The sequence below is a fragment of the Schistocerca nitens genome, chromosome 5 (genome assembly GCF_023898315.1).
Source record: "Schistocerca nitens isolate TAMUIC-IGC-003100 chromosome 5, iqSchNite1.1, whole genome shotgun sequence".
In the NCBI taxonomy this organism is placed as follows: Eukaryota; Metazoa; Arthropoda; class Insecta; order Orthoptera; family Acrididae; genus Schistocerca; species Schistocerca nitens.
Genome location: NC_064618.1, coordinates 311,232,857 through 311,247,009, shown reverse-complemented (window position 1 = coordinate 311,247,009; position 14,153 = coordinate 311,232,857). Strand labels below are relative to the sequence as shown.

At 41.8% G+C, this 14,153-nt stretch overlaps 1 protein-coding gene across 1 annotated transcript in view; it reads left to right on the top strand.

Moving 5' to 3' along the window:
* LOC126260422 (Kv channel-interacting protein 4-like) overlaps window positions 1–14,153 on the top strand; it is a 575,073-nt gene that overhangs the window by 132,273 nt on the left and 428,647 nt on the right. The window lies entirely within an intron of this gene.

Here is a 14,153-nt window from a genome sequence, read left to right as displayed (position 1 = left end):
AGATTCATATATTTCTTCTTTGATTAGGTTTTTCATTTTGAATTGAACGGTTGTTTGAGCCTCTTCTCAAATAGATTACTTAAGCTTTCTTCTTGTAACAAATTTACCTTAAGTGTTTTGTTTAAATTGTTTTAATCTTTATTTTTTATTGTTTGCTTTCTCTACCTTGACCAAGGCTGGAATTTTGATTGTACAAGGTAATGGTCTATTTTTATACTTGTTGCTCTATGTTCTCAAGTGTCTATGATCCTTGGAGCTTAATTATTACATAATCTATTAGTGAAGGTAACCTCGTCCATATCATGTACATTTATGAATGTTGTTTTTGTTTGTTTCTTTCAATTTGCCATATTTTCTGTATTCCGTTAGTGTTGTTCAGTTGTGATTTATAGTAGCTTCCTCCTTAGGGCCTATTCAGAACTGGCACTTTTCCAGTTCTAGCAACTAAATCTACCGCTAAAATTACATAGTCCTCATTGTTTGTTTTATTTAGAAGTTTCTAACGTCCTTCATAATATGCGTCTTCTTCCTTCTTTTCTTTCACTGGTGTACAGTTTCCTATTGCTGTCGAATTGTAATCTTACTGTTAATTTTTTCATTTACAAAAGAATGTTCTCCTATTTCAACCATTCTCTTCCTTTCTATTAAAACTGCCATTCCACAACGGGCTGTTATTGTCTGCGTCACTACATTGTAAAGCATGACGTATTCATCCAAGTCTTTTGTGCCTTTAGGGTTCTTATCGGTTCCTGCGATCACGGTAATATTTATTTTATATTCTTTGTGAACGTTTAGTTCGATTTCACTTGATGTTAGTTCTTGCACATTTCATGTGGCCACATTCAATACATAAGTCACTCTTTTTTTCATTTTCTTATGCATGCCTGGTCGTTTTCCTTGTGTGGCCTTGTTCCGAAGCTCGATGTGGGACTTCAGAGTGTGTATCTTTTTATATCTGTGGGTTACCATCCCGTTGAAAATCCCCGTCCAGGAAGGCCAGGAAATTTTTGTTTGAGGTTTCCTTCCTCCAGCCTTTGACGAGTCGACGTCCATCTACAAGGCAGCAGTGATCAGAGCTTGCTTTGAAGATGACTCTTCCGCCAGTTAAGTCGTTCCAGAGATCTCCTCTTCCGTCCTAACTACGAACAGGGAGAGGAGATACCATAAATGGATGAAGGAAAGAGGGGTTGTTATGGGACATTCTTCGTCTGGTTCCTTTGCAGAGACCTGAGCGGCTTTGGGGGTCCTGCTGGTAGCAACACAACCGCCGGTGTAGTCCTCCACTTCACTGGAACCCTCACACGCTCTCGGTCGCACGGACAGAGCTACGGCTAGGCGGTGTCTCCTGAGAGACACTCCTGTACTTTCTTAACTATTACAATGAAACTGCCTACAGTCAATTAATATTCACTTACTTCTTTGAACTACGGATATGGAGTCAGCCGATCATTAATAGTTAAAAACCATTCAACAGCCAATTGCATATCGTGGAATATCTCTCATCAGTTAAGATGTAACATTTGACATAAAGGTTTTTGACTGGTGCTATAAAAACCGGAAGTGAACCTGTACATTTACGTACCTTAAATCTTTGTATTGTCAAACATGTTCATTTTACGCTGACATCACATATAATAATACCGATCAAAAATTTTTAGATTGAATGTTATATCTAAACTTGTGCTACATATTCCATGTATAAGCAATTTATTACAGACCTGAAGATGATAGCATAGTCTGCTGAAACCGGTTGTCGTAAATAATAAGCATTTTATGCGATTTTGGTTGTTGAATGGTCTTTAACAATTAAACGGATCGCCCTTCATCTCTCTCAAGATGAGAAAATTCGGTCATTAATAGTTTGCCTATTATTGATTACCAACACACAATATGACAGTGACTGATTGAAGTAACATCAATCCTATATTCCTACAGTTACAGATTTCATCGGAACTGTGCAGATGTTTCACCATAGCTGCCGGAGACGTATGATTTCAACGGCTGACACAATCTTCGCTGCCATAAATGATTACTTCATCTGACTCTACTTCACACCGCTTTATACGCACTCATAAAATCCACTCACTAAAAACCATATTACTTAAATCCTGGTAGCCAGTCTCCATTTTGTTAATTCTGAGCTCGGCGCCACTTTTCTGTGGATCCGAGCTTAATATACATTTTCGTCAACACTTGGCAGGTCGTCCGCCCGACCAGGAAGATTCTGCCCTTAATATTCACTTACCTCTTTGAACTAGAGATATGGAATCAGTCGAGCATTAATAGTTGATGACTGGAACTGATCGGCTGTCGGACCCCCTCCGTCTAATAGGCGCTGCTAATGCATGGTTGTTCACGTCTTTGGGTGGGTTTAGTGACCAAAAAAAATGGTTCAAATGGCTCTGAGCACTATGCGACTTAACTTCTGAGGTTATCAGTCGCCTAGAACTTAGAAATAATTAAACCTAACCAACCTAAGGACATCACACACATCCATGCCCGAGGCAGGATTCGAACCTGCGACCGTAGCGGTCACTCGGTTCCAGACTGTAGCGCCTAGAACCGCACGGCCACTCCGGCCGGCTTTAGTGACATCTCTGAACAGTCAAAGGGACTGTGTCTGTGATACAACATCCACAGTCAACGTCTATCTTCAGGAGTTCTGGGAATCTGGTTGATGCAAGACTTTTTTTGATGGATGTAGGTATGTCAATCATAACAAATTACATTAAATGATAACTTGAATGTAACGTAGGTTCGTCCGCTGGAAACATCAGTTATTCTTGATAGAAGCGGACATTCGTCGAAATGCAATTTCCACTGTCATAACACTTTTAACTTTCACATTCGCTGCGAACTAGAACTCTTTGGAAGAGATTCTGGCGGCCATTGCGTAACGAAGCTTTCCTATCTGTGAAGCATTAGTCCAGAGACCTCTTGTTTTGTTAAATATTCTCATCGTTCTAAATGTTTGGTTCCTTTGACTCTTCTTTACCTTGCAGTTAAGTGTGAGTTTGAGTTGAGAAGCGATATTGCAGTGACTATTCAGCTCACTGTGAACGTCTTCATACATAAGATTCGAAATTGATTATCCTCAGCCTGTATGGTAATAGACTCGAAGTGCAGTTGTTTGTTTAGTATATGAATATTTTGTGAATGATGAAAATTAGCTGCAGAATATAAATAAAGTGCTTTCTTTTTTCATATCATTGTCACGATTTACCAATCAACGACGAAGAATTCAAATAATGTCTTAAACACTATTTTTATGTGACGACCTTACTGCATAGCTTACATTTAAATGAAGCATCACACTCTGCACTCAGCATTCACGACACATAGGCTTGGCAAGTTTTGTTCCAAACTTTTCGTGTGATATTCCTACGTGGACTGAAATCGACGTTTCCAGGACGGGTTTAACATACGGCAAATTATGAAACAACTAATAACTACCTGTGCATGTTTCGACAAATATTTGTTAAATTACGTAAGCTGGCCAACGGAAATGAGTGTTTCTTAATTTTGTGTAAAATGAGAAATTGAAAGCAAAACGGAACAAAGCTACAACGACTGATGAGTATTTGATGCGCTGGACGTTCATTTAAACGATAGCCTGTTTTTTCTGCTTCATTAAACGGATATAGGTTTTCTGAGTAATTAGGCTACAATAGGGACAAACTTGCTCTACGAAATAGACATTACGAACGATGAAGCGAAATTTAACTTCCCAAACAATTCATTTCTTCGTGTGATTACCTAGTCGATTGAGCTACTACAGTTGCTAATTACGTCATAAATAATATATTTTTGTATATTGTTACAGTGATGTACACCTCTGTTTTAAGTAAGTAGTAATTTTGTTGCAAATGTAGCATATACTGGCAACATTCCAAAACCGAGCAAGGTGGTGCAGTGGTTAGCGCGGTGGACGCGCATTCGGGAGGACGACGGTTCATACCCGAGTCCGGCTATCCCCATTAGGTTTTCCGTGGTGTCCCTAAATCGCCCCAGGTAAATGCCGGGATCGTTCCTCTGAAAGGGAATGGATGATTTCTTGCCCCATCCTTGACACCATTTGACCTAGCGCTCCATCTCTAATGATCTCTATGTCGACGGGACGTTAAACCGAAGCTTCCTTCCTATACCTTTCTAACAAGGAATAAATCACAAGAACCACACGAAACCAATGAAATTACTTTAGATGTCAGAATTTTGAGCTGATAACTGTTCTTTAATTTAGTTTAATTTGCGTTTGCTGTAAGTGTTATGCAGCCAGCGCCATATTTCATTAGCAGTATCCGCTGACTCGTAGTAAATTGTATCGGTATATACGGAGTTGATAATTGTTTGTTGCAGCGGTCAAATTATTATTGTTTTGGTAGTGGTGCAATTATTATTCTTTTGCCATTTAGTAGTTACAGTTCAATTTGCACTTGAGTGCGATTTTTGCATAAAAAATAAGGGATTGAGAGTGCCAGTTTCAAGAACGTAATTAAATTGTCACGAGCACTGATATTGGCAAACCAAAAGTGGAAAACATTAATGAATCAAAATGGTTCAAATGGCTCTGAGCACTATGGGACTCAACTGCTGTGGTCATAAGTCCCCTAGAACTTAGAACTACTTAAACCTAACTAACCTAAGGACAGCACACAACACCCAGCCATCACGAGGCAGAGAAAATCCCTGACCCCGCCTGCCGGCCGTGGTGGCCAAGCGGTTAAAGGCGCTACAGTCTGGAACCGCGCGGCCGCTACGGTCGCAGGTTCGAATCCTGCCTCGGGCATGGATGTGTGTGATGTCCTTAGGTTAGTTAGGTTTAATTAGTTCTAAGTTCTAGGCGACTCATGACCGCAGAAGTTAAGTCGCATAGTGCTCAGAGCCATTTGAACCTGACCCCGCCGGGAATCGAACCCGGGAACCCGGGCGTGGGAAGCGAGAACGCTACCGCACGACCACGAGATGCGGGAAAAAACATTAATGAACGAGGAGCTGAGAGTAGTAAGGTACAGGGCCAGAAAATAAAAAATTTAAGAAGTTGTGATTTATACCAATCCTAATTGAATGTAAGAAAATAAGTAATAAACAGTTAGTATTTCCAATACGAGAAATTTTCAGTTGAGGCTTGACAGCGTCACCTTGCGTAGAGCTTCTGTCTCAATATAATTTCAGCGAAACAGAACATGAATTCAGGCAGAACACACAAATGATTTTAGTTAACACACGTCCCAAAAAGACATCAACCATCACTTACGTTTAGTTCACATCAGTTAACACCTATAAGCACATCACATCAGAACAGTCAATGAGTAATTATAGAACAATTTAAATGTTAACCTTTAGCTAAATCAGAGAAATGTTATTCGGACTCTTTAAGTACAATATAAATAACTCGTTCTATTTCTCTAAAACAGTGCATAAATAAAATCTCAACAACAACACCATATGCCGTCAACTAAAACAGCAGATATTACGTGTGTCAGCGTTTGACATTACCAGATTTCCTGGAACTTCAAAGAACCGGTGAGCATAAGTAATGATTACATGTTGCTGTGGTAACAAACACGAACAGCGACTTGCCCAGCATTTTGCAGACCACGCATATTTTTCATCATGGACGCATACCTCCTTAGTGGCTTTATGTCACTGCTCTGTTGATTTATTTGACGTCCGAAAGGGCACGATCATTGCCTTTCAGGCCAAGAGTGGAAACATTTCCAAAACTTCCAAGTTTGTAAACTGTACACGTGCCGAGGCCAAAACGGCGGTATCCAAAACTGGCACCGAGGCAATTGTGGTATACCACGGGCCATAGATGACGGATGAATGACGACGGCGGAAACGTGTATGGGCGAATAGACGTACAACTGTTGAGCAACTGCTCGCCCAGATGAACCAAAGTGCTACTTACAGTGTCTCCTCAACAACCGTTGAGCGAACATCGCCGCGTATGGACCTCTGCAGCTGGCGCTCGGTTCATGGTCCGATGCTGACTCTATTCTTCGACGATGAAGGCTGCACACCAACACTGCGACGGTACGTCCACTGAGTTGCTGTAGGTGGCCTTTTCAGATGAATCGTGTCGGACAGACGGCAGTCGGTGTGTACAGAGTGAAACATCCAGGAACCAGGAGGGAGTGTTTTGGTCTGGTAAATGTTTTCGTGGTATTGCCTGGGTGATATCGTCATTCTGGAACGAACAGTGCAGCAAGAGAAGTATGCATCTACTCCTGGGGACCATCTCCACCCCCAAATGCAGTTTGTTTATGCTCAGCACCATGTCATCTACCAACAGGACGATGCAACGTGTCACACAGCTCGTAGTGTACGTGCTTCGCTGGAAGAGCACCAGGATGAAACTTCCAGGCAGATTAAAACTGTGTGCCGGACCGCGACTCGAACACGGTTCGAGTCTCTGTCCGGTACACAGTATTAATCTGCCTGGAAGTTTCACATCAGCGAACACTCCGCTACAGAGTAAGAATTTCATTCAGCACCAGGATGGGTTTACTGTTCTTTCCTGGCCGTCAGTACTTAAGTATCGATTTTTATGGTTACAGTTTAATCTAAAAATTTTAATAATTTTTTTGGCTAGTTTAAGCAGTTACGTTACAAGGCACTCCGTCACTTAAGAAGTGTGAAAGACGTTTCGCCTCATCGAATTTCATTAATAAGTTAGCAGCACATTTTACTGTCTTACCCAAAAAGACACGCATGTTGATACTTTGAAATCGACTGTTTGGCCTAGCGTACTTCTTTGGCTTAGATGGACAAGCGACACGTTTCACGACAACTTATCCTGCCTGTGCCAGCCGTTCTTGCAGTGAGTATTCATTTTTTGAACTCTCTTGGAAGGGGCACACTCCCCGTTTTGCGATTGCTCGAGATGTTGCTACTTCTGTTTTCGTCCCGCTCTTGGTTCTGTTCGGTCGCGGTCCCAGGTTACTATTCGACCCAATGCTGCAACAAAGCTACTGTTGAGATGGCGTAATGTTATTGCAGATGTAATCCGCTAGATTGATGTGGTAAGAGTTGTTTCCCAATGTCACGTTTACGCACTGCAATTCTCTTGTCATTGCTTGGCTTCCCAATTTAAAAATGGAACTTACTTTCTTTGCGTATGGATTGAGCCGCATGCCCACTTGGACTTGTCGTCCATAATCATGTCAGACTATAAAACACTGTCTCATTCAGTAGCAGGTTTCAGTGCAAACTTCTATGTTAATTGAGGAGGCCCAATGTAAGTCTGCTTAATTCGCAAAAAAGTAGTTCACTAATAGAGCGAGTTACTGTCAAATCAGGTGTCTATATCTTCGTTTCATTTAAAATCTTCTTTGGTACGTCCACAGCTCGTGGTCGTGCGGTAGCGTTCTCGCTTCCCACGCCCGGGTTCCCGGGTTCGATTCCCGGTGGGGTCAGAGATTTTCTCTGCCTCCTGATGACTGGGTGTTGTGTGATGTCCTTAGGTTAGTTAGGTTTAAGTAGTTCTAAATTCTAGGGGACTGATGACCATAGCTGTTAAGTCCCATAGTGCTCAGAGCCATTTGAACCATTTTTCTTTGGTACTTTTGGAACGACGAGGCTATATAAGCTCATAGACTACAAAAAGCCACATAATGAGTGTGTTCCTTGTTTAATTGCACCAGGGTTCGTAAACATTCGGTACATTTCACTTCACCAAGAGTATTTTTGGGTAACTAGTCCCGCAACAGACTTACGACAAATCCAGAAGCAACGGCAGCACAAACTGCACATAAAGGTTAGCCGAATGCTCAGAAAAAGGCCTCCTTGGTGTGTTCAGAGGTCAGGGTTTTAGCATTTAAGTGCGGCTCAGAGTTTCTGAGATTTATCAACTCAAGCAAAAGATGTGCATTGATTGGCAGATCGCCTGTAAAGCAAATTCCAATACACTCAGAATATCATAATCTTCGCACACCTCTCACCCCTTATTCTATTTGTTTCTCCTTACAGCGCTGAATCATTATTCCTTTCTGAGACAAATGAGTGCTTTTCTGTTGCGGTTTCGGAGATTAACTGTTGTTCAACATAATTTACGCTCAGATGATTCGTATTCCTTTGGTTTAATAGTTAATTTTAACAAAGAATACAGTTAGCTTTCAAGCTGCGTCTCGTCCTTTAAGTGTTGACTTCCTGTAACGTATAATTGTCACCTCTGTCTTGGAAAGCACCTTTAAAGCTTCTGCTTTCACGCTAGGCTGAAAATTTGGTTGTGGGTCGATGACTCGTTCATTGCCTGCTCTGGCATACCCTCTAAATTTATTCAAGAAAAAGAGTTTCACAAATTGAGCAACTCAATAACGCCATGGGCGACGCAGAGCCCTTATGCAAGCAGTTATTTGGCTTGGCATTCATTGATAGACTTGTTGGATGTCCTCCTGAGGGACATCGTGCCAAATTCTGTCCTGCTGGCGCGTTAGGTCGTCAAAATCCCGAAATGGTTGGAAGGCCCTGTCCATAATGCTTTAAACGTTCTCAATGTGGCGACTTTGCTGCATTGCTGGCCAAAGTAGGATTTGGCAAGCAAGAAGACAAAGAGTAAAAATTCTCGCTCGCTGCGGGCGGGAATTATCTTGTTGAAATACAAGCCCAGGATGGCCTGCCATGAAGAGCAGCAAAACGGGGAGTAGAATATCGTTAACATACTGCTGTGCTGTAGGGATCCCGCATATGACAATCTAAGAGATCCTTCTGCTTCTCGGCTCGTATGGCAGGCGACAGTCAGGCTGATATCCCACCACTGTCTGTGGCTCTTCAGACTCGTCTTCGGTCTAGAATCTTATAAACTGAAGTAGAATTGTCTTCAGTGGTAAGTCTCACTCTAACCAGAGGCCCCACGAGCAGTGTAGACGCATCTGGAGATGCCCCGGCCACCGATGGAATAACGACCCGACTTTCACTCCCCATGCGGCCCGTCAATAAGGAGTGACGGTCAGGAGTAACATTTCTTTTCATAGTAGGACCCCCTTTTTATTGAATAAACCACACAATTCTTTTGAAATTGTAATTTGTTTTTACATGAACATCACATCTACCGATTTCTATCTCAATCGGATAATTCCTTGGTGGTCTCTCTTCGTCCTTTTTTTTTTTTTTTTTTTTTTTTTGTCCTGTGGCTTTCCTCAGCACCAAGCAGGACACGTGTTTGCCAGCTCCAGTGCCAGGTGACTTGTTTGAGGGCGTCAGGTCCCGCGTCTCGTTTAGCCGACATATTAAAGTTTTTAGGTTACGATCTGGTAATATTTTCGTGATTATTTTGTATTGTTTTACGTTTTATGATGCGAGGATGGTTGTGACACTAATGGGCCATTTGTGTTCCAGTTTATTGAGATTCTTGCACAAACTACATTGTTTATCGCCCTACCACACACAGAGAAAATCTGTGGTTTAACCTTTGATCGTTAGAAACGTGCTCGCTGCATTCCGCCGACTGTGCGCCGTTCTTATCAGCCTGTATCGCTGCCAGTGTTAGGCCGCTTCCCAGCTGCTGCCTGTGAACTGATGCTGCTGCATGGCGCGGCCCGCCTGTCCTGAAATTTCCAGGAAGGTGGGGAGTGACGACTTTGACTACCTCTCTGTGTTTCGCCGTCCCCGATACAAAATAAAAACAATTACTCTAACAACTTAACTTTTTCACTTTAAAACTCCTCCAGAAGTGAATCACTGCATAGACAAACAATATCAAAACAATGTCAATAGTGTTCCACGCCTACGACATACGTCTTTCCTGGACTTTTAGTAGGATGTTAAAAACCATGACGAAAGAGAAATGTCCCTTTGTTTCATCTCACTAACTTGTTGGTTCTTTCATAGTTTCTCTTCCATAAAACTGCCATCCTATATATATTCATGACTTTAATATCTCACGAGAAGGATGACTCTATCAGTGATATTTCTCTAATACATCGGCAGTCGTTAACAACACGGTAATAACTTTTTAGCCCCACGTTTTTGATTCCGTTCACGAATTGCCAGCGATGTTGTTGAGCACACATGCGGCCCACCAATGAAATACTTATCATCCGATTTTACGAAAACTATCTGGTGAAAAAATTTGAATCTTTCACAGCTTTCAGTATGGTATCTTAACTCACTACAGAACTGAATTTGTTTGTTTATTCATATTAGTTACTGTGCTGCATCTAGTCGCTGCATCTGCTGCATCTGTCAGTGGAATTTTAAGATTTATGCAGAAGTAAAAACGCATTGCGTAGACATTGCGTATGGTTCATTTTCTCCGCGTGGTTTACGAGATTGGAATAATAGACATTTACTGTCAAGGTGGTTCGAGAAACCCTCTGTCAGGCACTTGAACGTCATTTGCATATTATCCATGTAGATGTAGATGGTTCGTTATATGGCACTGACTGCAGCGTATGAAAAACAGTTAAACATCGAAACTGTATTTAATATACCACCGATCACAAGCTATTGGTATTTATATCTATGGGAGTGTTGTGTGTATCGTGCCTAGTATTCTGGTCATGAGCAACGTAAATCATGTGGTCATAATACCCGCCGTATTTCATAAACGGTTCAGCATACTGAAACAAGTATTTTTTTGAAAACGATAGCTCGGAAAAAAACTATTCGAAACTTTTTTACCTATCCAGATGTAAACGTAACAACAATATTTTTCTAGGAAAGATGTGTTTCGCTTAACAGCACTGAATATCTCGTCGGAAACGAATACTGTGGCATTGCAGATATTAATATTACGATATTCTGTGTGGGATATTCAGCTTTAGTCGAAGCCTGTTTGTTGGTCACAATATTTAACCGCTAAGAAACAAAAAATTTACTTATTTCAGTTTCCATCGAGATCTTTTGTTTATTTACAGCCTGTAGGTTCAAATCAAATGTGTCTGAAATCTTATGGGACTTAACTGCTAAGGTCATCAGTCCCTAAGCTTACACACTACTTAACCTAAATTATCCTAAGGACAAACACACACACCCATGCCCGAGCGAGGTCTCGAACCTCCGCCAGGACAGCCTGTAGGACGCATTATAAATACATGTAATGATATCAGCTTGCCAACAAGTCTCTACTACAATGGTCTTCATACGGAAGTGTCTAATAGTCTTCTACTTCAATTTCTTCCATCCTGTGACGCCAAGTGCCAGATGTAATTGCCTGTCACCCTCTTCCTCTGCACAGCCACAAGGGAGCCTATTTTCTCAGTTAAAGACGATGATGTAAACAGCAACGCAAATATGATGACAACAGCAAACGCACACATGCAGAATGATGGACGGGTTATGAGTGCTCAGAGTGGAAATGTGGCTATTTGGCTACTATACCTGCCAGCTAGGTGCCTCCTTTGTTAACCCGTACAAAGTACACAGAGAGCTAACAGATGGCCGTGTTAACACGATGTGAGCACTAAGACGGTAGCAATGGGGTGCACGTATAGACGACCAGAACATCTGCACGTCTAAATGCGTCCATAGCAACTGTGGACAGTACCAGGGGTGCGCGTTAAAACGTCCAGAGCAGTCAAAAATAAATTGTTGATGATGAGTTGCACAAACAAATTCTCTAACGCATGAGTTGTGGGAGCGACATGGAAGTTTCCGTGATGGAAACTCACCCTTATCACTTGTTGTTGTTGTTTTTGTTGTTGTGGTCTTCAGTCCTGAGACTGGTTTGATGCAGCTCTCCATGCTACCCTATCCTGTGCAGGCATCTTCATCTCCCAGTACCTACTGCAACCTACATCCTTCTGACTCTCCTTAGTGTATTCATCTCTTGGTCTCCCTCTACGATTTTTACCCTCAACGCTGCCCTCCAATGCTAAATTTGTCATCCCTTGATGCCTCAGATCATGTCCTACTAACCGGTCCCTTCTTTTTGTCAAGTTGTGCCACAACCTCCTCTTCTCCCCAATTCTATTCAATACCTCCTCGTTAGTTATGTGATCTACCCATCTAATCTTCAGTATTCTTCTGTAGCTTCTATTCTCTTCTTGTCCAAACTATTTATCGTCCATGTTTCACTTCCATACATGGCTACACTCCATACAAATACTTTCAGAAACGACTTCCTGACACTTAAATCTATACTCGATGGTAACAAATTTCTCTTCTTCAGAAACTCCTTCCTTGCCATTATTGCCAGTCTACATTTTATATCCTCTCTACTTCGACCATTATCAGTTATTTTGCTCCCCAAATAGCAAAACTCATCTACTACTTTAAGCGTCTCATTTACTAATCTAATTCCCTCAGCATCACCCGCTTTAATTCGACTACATTCCAATATCCTCGTTTTGCTTTTGTTGATGTTCATCTTATATCCTCCTTTCAAGACACTGTCCATTCCGTTCAACTGCGCTTCCAAGTCCTTTGCTGTCTCTGACAGAATTACAATGTCATCGGCGAACCTCAAAGTTTTTATTTCTTCTCCATGGATTTTAATACCAACTCCGAATTTTTCTTTTGTTTCTTTTACTGCTTGCTCAACATACAGATTGAATAACATCGGGGAGAGGCTACAACCCTGTCTCACTCCCTTCCCAACCACTGCTTCCCTTTCATGTCCCTCGACTCTTATAACTGCCATCTGGTTTCTGTACAAATTGTAAATAGCCTTTCGCTCCCTGTATTTTACTTCTGCCACCTGTAGAATTTGAAAGAGAGTATTCCACTCAACATTGTCAAAAGCTTTCTCCAAGTCTACAAATGCTAGAAACGTAGGTTTGCCGTTGCTTAATCTTTCTTCTGAGATAAGTCGTAAGGTCAGTATTGCCTCACGTGTTCCACTTAGAAAAGATATAGTCAGCTTCATGTACAGTCTGTAAATCATGAAGTTCCTGAAGGAGCAGAATAGAAATTAGCAGTTAGAGTGTGTGTGTGTGTGTGTGTGTGTCTATTGAACCGGGGACCAATTAAACGACGGAGATGCTTTGTCCCCGCCGTAGCCCTCAGTGGTTCACAACCCCACAACAGGGTGCAGCAGTCCACTCACCCCACCGCCGCCCCACACCGAACTCAGGGTTATTGTGCGGTTCGGCCCCCAGTGGGGGCACGCCTTCCCGCTCAGGAAGCAGCGCGGGCGCCAGTATAGTACCAGCCAACCCTGTCCTCATCTTTCTAGCCTTACTTCCTAACATTACGCTCTCGTTTGAAAAACTGTGGCCCAGCGTGCTTTGCATCCTATTTAAGGAGCTCCCCATACTCGTTTTACTGGAGACTGCTACATTGGGCACGCATAAAATAGTATATTAGCTCCGAAAAGAAGTTCACAACATTCATTACTGAATAAAGTATACACAGTACTTAAGGGGGGGTGATGCACGAAAATATTGCTCAAATTCAGGATCTTTTTTTTCTCCGTACTGGAATGTAGCAGACAAATAGAGTTTGCTGCAATAAATAAAGCATACATTTAAGGTATTACTTGTATTTTGGTATTTAAAGATTTTAATATCTTCACTGTGTAATTGGGATTTTCCCAAGGCAGCTGTGAAAGGAGATAGATCGACGGTTCTCGCTGTCACTCCGGTTGTGGTTATCTGGAACATGAAATTAACGTATGACCTGATCCATACAGATGTAATTTTAGTTCAGAGATTTGGAAAAAAATTTCTTTGGCGAAATTATAGATATTTGAAAAAAACTGCCATTTTAGACCCATCTTTTTGGCCGAAAAAAATACTAAATATCAGCATAAATAATCGGCTACTATGAACTGAAGAGAATTCAGTTTGCTTCAAGGGAGATCAAAAATCATTAAAATCAGGTGAAAATTGTAGCGTGGGCGACAGCAACTGTGCCGAAACACACGATTTTGACAAACTTGTATAAAGTTAGACAAGTATTTATCATAAAAAAGAAAGGGACAAAGCTTGAAACTTACGGAATATCATCGACGCCCGGTCCTAGATAACTGTCGCCCCAACAAGTGAATAGCCGCTCTCTGCTACTTTGACGTGATAGTCCTCATTTTCGTTCTCGAAGCCCGTTTCGTCGCAGAGCGCATCGTCTCTGGCGCCTCTATCATCACAGAATCGGCAGATTTCATGGGCGATTTTGATTTAAAGGGCACCTGCCACGTGTATTAATGCAGTATGGCTTACACTGAATAGACATCCAGCCAAATTTGAAGCAATGTTGACAGTTTCGCTTCGGCT